The sequence below is a fragment of the Antechinus flavipes genome, chromosome 2 (assembly GCF_016432865.1).
Source record: "Antechinus flavipes isolate AdamAnt ecotype Samford, QLD, Australia chromosome 2, AdamAnt_v2, whole genome shotgun sequence".
NCBI lineage: Eukaryota > Metazoa > Chordata > Mammalia > Dasyuromorphia > Dasyuridae > Antechinus > Antechinus flavipes.
In genome coordinates this window covers 589,240,338-589,251,564 of record NC_067399.1, presented here as the reverse complement: position 1 = coordinate 589,251,564, position 11,227 = coordinate 589,240,338, and the positions used below count along the sequence as shown (strand labels likewise).

At 36.3% G+C, this 11,227-nt stretch overlaps 1 pseudogene; it reads left to right on the top strand.

Annotated features, from left to right (window-relative positions):
- The first annotated feature begins 5,266 nt into the window (after window positions 1–5,266).
- LOC127546921 (serine hydroxymethyltransferase, cytosolic-like) lies at window positions 5,267–7,061 on the top strand (annotated as a pseudogene).
- The last annotated feature ends 4,166 nt before the right edge of the window (window positions 7,062–11,227 follow it).

Sequence of the window (11,227 nt, the reverse complement as noted above, 5' to 3'; positions counted from 1 at the left end):
CTTTATAGCTGGTTCCACTATATTTTTTCAACCTTATTAAACATTACTCCACCTTTCACAGTCTACATTACAAGCCAAATTAGCTAATTTGCTGATTTCCTACATATGGCATTTCATTTCCCACCTCCTTGTCTTTACACAAACTGTTCCCTCTGGCTGGAAAACTCATCCTCCTCACCCTCCATCTTTTGGAATACCTACCTCCACTTAGGTGGAGTTCAACTGCCTATTCTTAAAAATGCCTTTAAGGATTTCCTCAATTCACCTTCAAGTAGAATGTAGGCTCCTGGAAATCAGAAATGGTCTCATTTATTTCTTCATTATAGCCATCATTTTGCACATGATGCCTGGCCCATAATGTTTAATAAATGCTTTGTTGTTGGATGTTAGTTGAACCAGATCATCAAAAAAAAATCTTATATCTTTGTAGAGACATTTATTGTTCCATGATTTTAAAATAGAGTTGAAAAAGCAGCATAACTCAGTGAAAAATACTGATTTGGGAGTCTGAAGATCTCAGTTCTAGTTATGGCTGCTCTATAAAAGAAGCAAACTTTCTGGGTTAAAGTTTCCTCATCTAGAAAATGGGAATAATACCAGATGGCCTATCTAATCTTCAATAACTAGATGAAAGATTCTAGAAGTAGAGGCTTAGAGGGAAAGGAGGTAAGAGATTGAAAGGAATTCCCTTGATGAAGTATTTGATACCTCTCTCCATTGAAAGCCAGCAGAGAATTAAGTCTCTTAGCCTGGATGATGTTCTTTGGAGGCAGGGGAAATTTTCAACCTTTTGAGAAATGCCTTTTGTTAATCACAGCTTACTCTAACTTTAGTCCCTCCATATTTTTATCACTGCTATTATTTTATACTTTGCTACCTCAACCCCCTGACATACAGGAATTCTGTAACTAAAATGGGAAGTTGGGTTTCAAAAGGATGTAGTGTCCTTGGAGGTCCTGATTTTTCTCATGTGAACAACTATGGTAAGGTATCAAAATAGGAATGGGAAGGAGAACTCCTCCTTCTGTTGATTGGCTTGCTCCTGTCTGAGCTAAAAAGGAAAAATTAGTTTCAGAACAAGTGCTAGATAAACAATGAGGAGGGGAAGGACTTGGGTTGCATTTCCTTAAGCTAAAGGAACTAAAAATAGGGTGAATTTTTTCAAGTGGATTTAGTGATCCTCTAAGAAGTTTCAAAAATATAAAGCATTTCAATAACTAGCCATATGCACAAAGGAACAAGGCCATTAATATCAAGAACTGTTTACCAGGTTCCTGGGAAGCACTCTTCCTTTTTCAAATAGAATAATCTGGGAATCTAAGTTGTTCTCTGCCTGAGTCAGAACTGAGACATCACCGTCCATCTCATACTTACATTTGCTTGTCCCTTTCTTTGATACTTTTATTCTCATGTTCTCTTCTTCTAAAAATCTTTTCCTGAGAATTAATGAAAAAAAAATCAAATGAATGTGGCCTAGCTGTACCTGATCTAAAACTATAAAGTAGCAGTCAACAAAAGCATTTGGTATTGGCTAAGAAATAGACTAGTTGGTTAGTGGAATAGGTTAAGTTCACAGGACAAAATAGTCAATAACTATAGCAATCTAGTGTTTGACAAACCCAAAGATCCCAACTTTTGGGATAAGAATTCATTATTTGAGAAAAACTCCTGGAAAACTGGAAATTCGTATGGACCCACAGTTAACACTGTACACTAAGATCAAAATGGGCCCATGATTTAGGCATAAAGAACAAGATTATAAATAAATTAGAGGAACATAGGATAGTTTACCTCTCAGACCTCAGACTTGTGGAGGAGGAAGGAATTTGTGACTAAAGACAATCATTATTGATCACAAAATAGAAAATTTTGATTATATCAAATTAAAAAGCCTTTGTACAAACAAAATTAATGCAAACAAGATTAGAAGAGAAGCAACAAACTGGGAAAACATTTTTACAGTTAAAGGCTGATAAAGGCCTCATTTCCAAAATATATAGAGAATTGACTCTGATTTATAAGAAATCAAGCCATTCTCCAATTGATAAACGGTCAAAGGATATGAACAATTTTCAGATGATGATTTCCACTCATATGAAAGAGTGTTTCAAGTCACTATTGATCAGAGAAATGCACATTAAGACAACTGTGAGATACCACTACACACCTGTCAGATTGGTTAAGATGACAGGAAAAAATAATGATGAATGTTGGAGGGGATGTGGGAAAACTGGGACATTGGTGCATTGTTGGTGGAGTTGTGAATGAATCCAACCATTCTGGAGAGCAATCTGGAATTATGTCCAAAAAGTTATCAATCTGTGCATCCCCTTTGATCCAGCAGTGTTTCTATTGGGCTTATACCCCAAAGAGATACTAAAGAAGCGAAAGAGACCTGTATGTGCCAAAATGTTTGTGGCAGCCCTGTTTGTAATGGCTAGAAACTGGAAAATGAATGGAGGCCCATCAATTGGAGAATGGTTGGGTAAATTGTGGTATATGAATGTTATGGAATAATATTGTTCTGTAAGAAATGACCAGCAGGATGAATACAGAGAGGCTTGGAGAGACTTACATGAACTGATGCTGAGTGAAATGAACAGAACCAGGAGATCATTATACACTTCAACAATAATACTACATGAGGATCAGTTCTGATGGAAGTGGATATCTTTGACAAAGAGAAGATCTAATTCAGTTTCAATTGATCAATGATGGGCAGAATCAGCTATACCCAGAGAAGGAACACTGGGAATTGAATTTAGACTACTTGCATTTTTGTTTTTCTTCCCAAGTTATTTTTACCTTCTGAATCCAATTCTTCCTGTGCAACAAGAGAACTGTAAGGTTCTGCATGCATATATTGTATCCAAGATAGACTATAACATATTTAACATGTATAAGACTGCCTGCCATCTAGGGGAGGGGGTGGAAGGAGGAAAGGGAAAAGTCATAACAGAAGTGAGTGCAAGAGATACTGTTGTAAAAAATTACCCGTGTATGTACTGTCAATAAAAAGTTATTAAAAAATAAAAATAAAAATCTCTCCCTGATTCTTTCTGCCAACTTATATTGCACTCCACTGGTGTACTCTGAGAAGATGAACACTGTTACCAAATTCTAGAGTTTCCTATGGATCCACTTTCCTAAAAGTATAGTTAATAAGTCCCTACTTGTGGACTTGCCTTTAATAGCCAACCAATAGACACAATTAGCTCAATACAAAGGCATTTCCAAAGATAGGATAGTAAAAACCAAACATTTCCCCTTCTTCCACCATAAACCTTGGGCATACTCTTCCACAAATATACAACATTGATGGGAAGAGTGAGTACATAAAGTACATAGGTGGTGAAGTACATAGCACACTAATACAAGTGGTCAAAGCAACTCACACTTGTATTACTTATTGGAGGACTCAGATCATTCAAACTGTGATATGCTCACTTTGTTCCCCAGTGGACACACAGGTTGCACCACTTACCTAATCTGCTGGGCATCAGCTTCTTTTGACTGGGCAACTATAATCTCTACCACCTCCAATTTCAGGCAAATCTGCTCTCTTCTCTTTCAAAAAGAGAAGGGATTCATAATAGAATTAACAGAAGCTTCCCATTTCTATACCTTTTTGGTCTTGTCCCTGAGGCCTGCTATCTCTCAAGCAAGAAGTACAAAAACAGATTCTACTGTATAAGCTAACACCCTTGAGGGTCATCAGCCTTTCCTTTTGAATCTTTTATAGGGCTGTATGAGACTGAATTCTCTGTGCATAGGGACTGGTTTTTGCTTTAGTTTTACTTTTTTTTTTGCCTTTTTAATATTTCCAGAGCTTAGCCAGGTACCTGGCACAAAAGCAGGCACTTATCAAATGCACATTGACTGACTGACATGAAGATTATCCAGTACATTTACCAAATGTTCATTTCTTCAAGAAAAATCCTAACCAGATAATGACCATTTGCTCAGTAGCCATTACTAGCTTCTCCCAGTTTTCTGACTTCTAAGGCTTATGTTGTTGTTCCATTCAAATAAGTGGATGAAAAAAAGGTCTAGAAGCAATCTAATCCCTTGGAGTAAGTTCTACTAACAATTCAGCTATGTTCTTGGATATTTTGTGTGCAAAAGAGCAAGCTTTTTAATAAACTGTAGTAGGTACAAAACGATCTATTCAAATCTAAAAGGGGTCACCATTTACAAAGTGCAAAGACCATCTGGATAAAATATTTACCTTTTACATTCAGCAAATTTGCCAATTGGAAAGATGTACACTTACACTTAAATCTTATCTATCATCATCAAGATTCAGCTTAAATCTAATCTTGATCATAAAGTTGCTCCCTAAAATCTAGTTCTTGATGATCTCCTTCTTCTTGGGAACTGTGACATGATGTTCTTTCTGCCCCTTGTGTAAAATCAACTGAATACAAAGTCATTCCAAAGTGATCTCATATTTTAATCTTGCTTGATGTTGGCTACACAGCCAGCCTGTAGGAGAGTGCAATCCTTCAGGAGAGAACATACATGACGATTTATTTCTTTTACCCCAATCCCACCTTCTTATAATGAGTATATGTCACGTGTTTACTATCTCCATCTTTTCATAAGAACTAACACTATTTCTTTCACATTAAACCCATCTCCTTATTGAAATGGGAGTAGTTTACTTCTATTTATAAAAAGGAGAGGAGGGATTCAAACCAGGTAATCCACCCAATACTTTTCTGCTTTGGATGCTAAATAAAATTATTTTAACTTTCAGATTTTGCCTCATTAAATCAGAGAAGAGAAGGATTTTTTTTTTAGCAATTTGGTGAGCCATTCAGGAGTTGGAAGCCCTTTACCTGCATGACTATCACTGAGAAACTATCACTAAGATAGAGTCTATCTTAATTTCACATGTAGTTCTTGGATCTTTGTCCAATCAGGGTGGAGTGGTCTCATTCAGGGATTAAGAAGCCATGAAGATCAGAGTACTGAATTCCCCAAACTTAAGAAAGTTAAAGGAGAAAAGAGGTCCCAAACTAAAATTTGCTATTTTTCAAATTCTTATTTGTGTTCAAAGAAACAGAAGCTGCATGAAAGAAGAGGCAGGGAAAGTATGAGTCCTTATTCAACATTAACTTGCCCAGGATCAAAAAGGTCAAGGAGATACAAATACCAATATGGGATTGGCACAGAGTAAGCCTTCTGCCAACTCCCATTCGGGCAAGCTGCTAAAAGCTTGGGAAAAGGAAAAGACTGCCAGTTCAGCTGGGAAATTTTCAGCATGGACCGGACTCAGTAACCTTGGTTTAAATTTTTTGGAAACAAATTTGGTCAGATAAATACAAGATCTTGGTTGTCAACTGTACATGCTCAAAATTTGATTTGAAAAACTAGAGTCTAGGAGAAAAATTTTAAGAGACCAAAGCATTCTTAATAAACCATTTTATAGGGAAACTTCAAAAAAGAAATAAAGATTTTTGCAGACCCCAAGGGATAATGCAGGCAGTGAGGTGGTCTTGACTGAGGTTCCACTTCAGAAGTTCTCTAGAAAGCACAAGTTCTTTTTACCTTAGAATACTTTGGAGGGGAACATGTTATCACTCATAAAAATTTCAGTGAATGAAGGGGCTGCTGTCACTTCGGATTAAAAAAAGTTGCAGTTGGGTGTCCTGCTGTTACTTGCCTGCCCAAGAATCTTTAGACCAGAAGTATGACATCAAGAGTCAATGGAAAGAACCATAATGTTAACAATTGGGAAACAAACAAAAAATGCTGAAACTATCACTGAAAGACAATGATATAAAAGTATATACAATCATTAAGAAGAAAAATAATCACCAGAAGATTGGATTGGATCTGATTGCTTCACAGAATTTTGCAAACCAAGCCGTTACAGAATCCAGGAGGATTTCCCATTCTAGAGGTATTATGTTGGTACCCAGTATGCATAAATTGAAGATTCTGAGTCAGAAGAGGGCTATGCAAGTCTATGGCCTGGACCCACAAAGCTGGGGAATCAATGTTCAGCCATGCTCAGATTCTCCTGTAAATTTTGCAGCCCTGCAACTTGGGATGATTATGAATCTAGATATGGCTGATGGGGATCATCTTACCCATGGTCTTATACTTCCATCTTTTTTAGTCTACTCCTTATAAAGTAAATATTGAATTTTATTGAATGAAGGGATTGCTTTCACTTTAGACTTAAGAAAGTTGGTAGAAGAAAAGGCCTGCTTCCCTCATTAAAATTGATCATTGTAGGAAACAGGTGCTATTCCAGGAACATAGATTATGCCTACATGCAGAAGACTGCAGATGATAATGGAGCATATCTTATGGCCTGCTTCAATGGTACTTTCCTCCTTTGAACACTGCCGTGTGATAACTACTTCCACATACAAAGTTCGAATTTGCTGGGCTAGCATGATCTTCTACAAGAAAGACATAGTGAGGACTCTAAGACATCTAATTTAGGCAAAAAAAATGATGTACATACAATCTGGAGTCACTTAATAATTCAGCTCTTTTCCCAAGACTACAGGAAGGACCTCACAACCATGCCATCAAAATTCTGAAGCAAGTCCTGATACCCAAATTTAAGGCTTATCAACAACAAGTGGTTGCCAACTGTAAGACCCTGTCAGCAGCCATAATGGAGCTAGGAACTTTGCAACAAAGGCACAGATGGAAGAATTCTTGTAACAAGAATATCTGCCTAGGAGATAAAAGTGCATTAAGACTTACTGGACTGAAACTGGGGATCCCAGCTCTGATTTCCTGAAGATTTCCAAAAAGTAGACCATTTTATTTATGAAGGAATAGAACTGATTTCAGATTCAAAAAGATTTTGGTCCTCAGGTCACCATGAGATAATTTGAGGAGAAATTCTCGGGGATGAAAAGTATCAGGGTATTAAGGATATTATAGTCAAAGCAGAGAGCTTTGCAACTGCTTATCCTCTGCCTGGGGTCCCTGATTTTTCAAATGAGACTGAACACTGTCAGCATTCTCTAAGTTTCAGAGCCAGATTGGAAATATTTAGCCTAAAGGCCCAAGTTTCAGAAGGCCCCTTTTAAGAAAAAGAAAGTATGAGGATGTATAATTGGGAGGAGGGTTAAAGGGAATAGAAAACTGAAGTTTTTAAGGGGCTTTTCTAACATCTCTACATTGAAAAAAATTACCATTTGGCAGTTGCTAAGGACTCAAAAATGTACTCCCTCCAAAGGATGATATACAATTTATAAATCTCCATTTTAAAGGTTCATTATTAGTCATTTGAATTATACTTTATTAATTAATGGATTTATTCTAAATCTCACTTTCTTATCTAGTTTTTATATAAGATCAAAATATCCTATAGTCTTGTGGCCTTCATTCAAATAAAAAGTGATATAATTTTAAAGTACTAGTTAAATAATTTTACTTAACTTTTTCTGTTAAGTGATCAGTTGGCCTGCTCATGACTTGTTGCAACAGCTCAGAAAACATCCATGTTAATAGCTTGTAAAAATTACTCGATTTCAGTACCATGATGTTCAGGGGAATGCTAGAACTGAATCATGTCCATTTTGTTAGAAATGAAATTATTCTTCAGTTAAGAATAAAATTATAAGCCTACAAGTTTTGAGTCTGGTATAGCATTATATAGAAGTGATTTATGGATGGTTTCTTTAATCCTCAAGATTTTGGAGAGGTAAAGGGCAAGTTTTCCTTGTTTCCAAAGAGACAGATCACATATAAGCAAGCCCTTGCTGAAGCATAGAATTTGGCAATGACAGCTTTCTATTCCAGTGCAACATATTGGTCTATTCCCTATCTGAAGCTGGTGCCTTCCCAAAGAAAACATTTTTCATACAGCTGAGTGTAAAACGGTAATGACCATTTTTACTAAGCACAATAAAATTAACTACAGAACGTGACAAGAATTGTAGCTTTAAAAATGTAACCAAATTTATATTCCAAAAAAAATCTGAACTCTAATTTTTTATGTTTTAAAAAAATTAAGTGAGACAGCACCTTTAAAAAGGAGGGGAGGGGTGAAACTAATGAAGCCTCAAAACCTCTCCCAGCTATGCTAATATTAAGCAGGGTTTTACTCTCATTGTATTTTGATTAGACTTTCAGGGAGAGATAAAAAGGAAAAAACTTTTGAAATTCTTTCTTTCTCTCTGCTTTCACTACTCTGGCCAGGTTGGAGATTGCAAAGATAAAAATGAGGAAAGGATGAAAATGTATGGCATCATAAAAACTTTTTAGGCAAGAAAGCTCTGCCAAACAATATACTCTGAAGTTATAACATTTACCAAATGGAAAGTTTAGAACAAATATACAGCATGAAATTATTTGAGTGTAACAAATAAAAGCTCCACCCTTGAAAAAGCATTGTGTGTCCCACTCTTTAGAGCTTCAGACTCCAAAGGAAGAGGGAATAGGCTTAGAAAATATTATTAGTGTGTATATAATTAATGCATGTTCCGAATGTAGCCAAAATTAAGCATGATTAAAACATAGTTACTTCAGAATGATTCTGCATGAGTGAAAGATTTTACACAGAGTGATTGAAGATCTGCCCCTCAAGTTGTTTTTTTTATTCAAAACCAAGCCTACCTGCCTGAAAGAATAATTGAGGCAAGGAAATTTGGGGGGCTGTAACCTCCTCTGTTTCTAGCAGAAGGCAGAAAAAAATGGGAAGGGAAATTTTCTTCCCCATTTTCCTCAACTCCAACTCCCCAGCTTTATAGAACATCTTATAAGGGGACTTACTTTCTCAGTAGAAGATACTATATCAAGCAAGAAATATAGTTGGGAGACACAAAAGCACATATTGTCAAGGGCAGGAAGCAATTTAAGCAACATAACTTCTGGCCATTGAGAAGAGACCCAACTGTGGATTACAGAGAATACCAGCCAGACATCTGAGATAGTTAGGAAAAACATTATGAATATAGTATGAGAATAGAAAGTACACGGGAACTCTAGTGCAAGAGATCCTTGGGTTACCTGAGCTACATGTATTTTCTATGTATGGGTCTCACTTGAAGTTTGTATCCACTCTTCCCACTAATGCTATGTATATTTGTAGGAGAGTACATCCCACCTTTATAAAAGGAATTTTGTGTAACTGCTGTCCTTACTGTGCCATCTTAGTAAATCTCTTTGTTATTGACTCTATTGGAAGGTTATTCAAAGTAAGATCAAAGCTGGTGGCTGCTGAGCAATAGTTTTATAATATAGACCTACAGAATTCCTTTGTACATCCACAAATGTCCATTATAAAAATCTGATTGACAAGTTTGAAAAAATGTCCAGAGGAGTTACTGAACATGATTTTATTTAAGCTTCACCACAATTTCCTAAAGGAAAGAAGTATGAAAGACATTATTATCTCCCTAGGACAAAGGAGAAAATTTAAGGCTTAGAGAAGCTAAATAAGTGTCTGAAGTGATGCAAGTAGCCTATCACTCATTTTACAGATGAGGAAATTGAGGCACAGAGAACTAAAGGGACTTGTCCAGGGTCATACCTAGAAAATAACTGAAGCAAGATTTGAATTTAGACCATCATTACTCCAACAATGATATTCTATCCCTTAAAGAAAGATACCTCTCTGGTGACTGATCCAAAATAAATCCAAAATTTTATATACTTTCCACTAAATCAGAGTTCCCAACTTTTTGAGTATAAGGACTTTTTAATATTTTTTTAAATGTGGACTCCCATGTAATAATAGCACATTTGTTGATTAATAGATGACAATCAAAAACTACTATGAATTCAATCATATTTTCAAATGAATATGAATTTTACATTACATATATTTGAAAAATAGTAGTAATACATACATGTACAAGACATATTTATTCAGTCTACAAAAGGTGAGTTGGTTGAGTCATTTAATGAGATAGAGGCTAGGGCCATCTTGCAGCTTTCAGGAGCTGGAAGCAACAAAATTCACCTAACCTATTATCGATTCTGCACATTTTATTGGAGCTAAATGAAGATTAAAATTGTAAAGCTTAGTAGAGCTATGAATTTTGAGACTTCTGGCAATAATCTCATGATTTTCCAAAAAATTTTCAGCCTGTACCATGGGAACTGCTTCATTTTTCCAACCTCTTCTTCCCCTACAACTAACAATAAAAACTCATCCAAAGTGGTTGGATACATGTAAAGACAATTTCTCAATACAACCATTTGTTGTAAAATATTACTTAGGAAACAAAGGTCTAAAGGTCAAGGACTATATGATTGAGAAATCATCCCTTAAGACAACAACACATCTTGCCACCACAGCAAAGGGAATCTCCTCACTTGCCTCTCTTCCAGACCCTCCCCTCCTCCTAAAAATCTGGGAAGGGATTTCCCAGCCATACTTATTCAAGGGTCAGGGAGAAAGGAAGAGAAACTTAGGGAAGTTTCTGGACTCCTCCCCTACTCCCAGATTCTCTCTGAGCATTTAGATTTGCATATGTATTTGTTTGAAGCAAGGTCTAAGTGGCCTAGGAGCTAGTCATATCTAGGTTTAGCCTTTGTTTTCAGCTAAGGCTGAAAATACTTGTTCTTGACTTCTGGGGACTTCCTTGATCGACTCCCCTACACTTAGAATAGCTGACAGAAATTAGATCCTGCCTTCTCCATTTCCATCAATAACCAACCACTTTGGGTGAGTTTTTGTTTTTATTGTTACTAGTGGTAGGGGTCTTCAGTTCACAAGAGGAATAGATAGTTTGTACCACCACAATCAACCTTACATTAGAAAAGTTTAAGAAGCCCTGAGATTCTAGAAACTATAGTGATTTCTAAACTGCAATTTGCTTTTTTTTTTTTTTTTGCTTCCTTCCCAAATGATAAAGAGGTTCTGCATTGGTCATCAACTTCATCTACTGCAGCCCTTTCAGAAACTTCCTTTCTCTGAGTTTAGTCCTAGCCTTTTTACTCTTTCTTTAGCTGCAGTCTCAGAAACCCCAAGAGACAAGGCTAATTGTGCACTGAAATCTTCAAGGCACTTGGATGTCTTCTGTAATTGCACACATCAAGAGATAAATGAGTAATGGCCAGAAGACACTACATCAACTACTAAGGCAGGGCTTCTTAACCTGTTTTGTATGTCACAGATTCCTTTGGCAGTCGTAGCCTGTGGCCCTATTCTCAAAATAATATTTTTAAATGCATAAAACAAAAATTCATAGTTGATCTTTATATCTATCCATCTACCTGTCTACTTATGTATTTATCATCTATT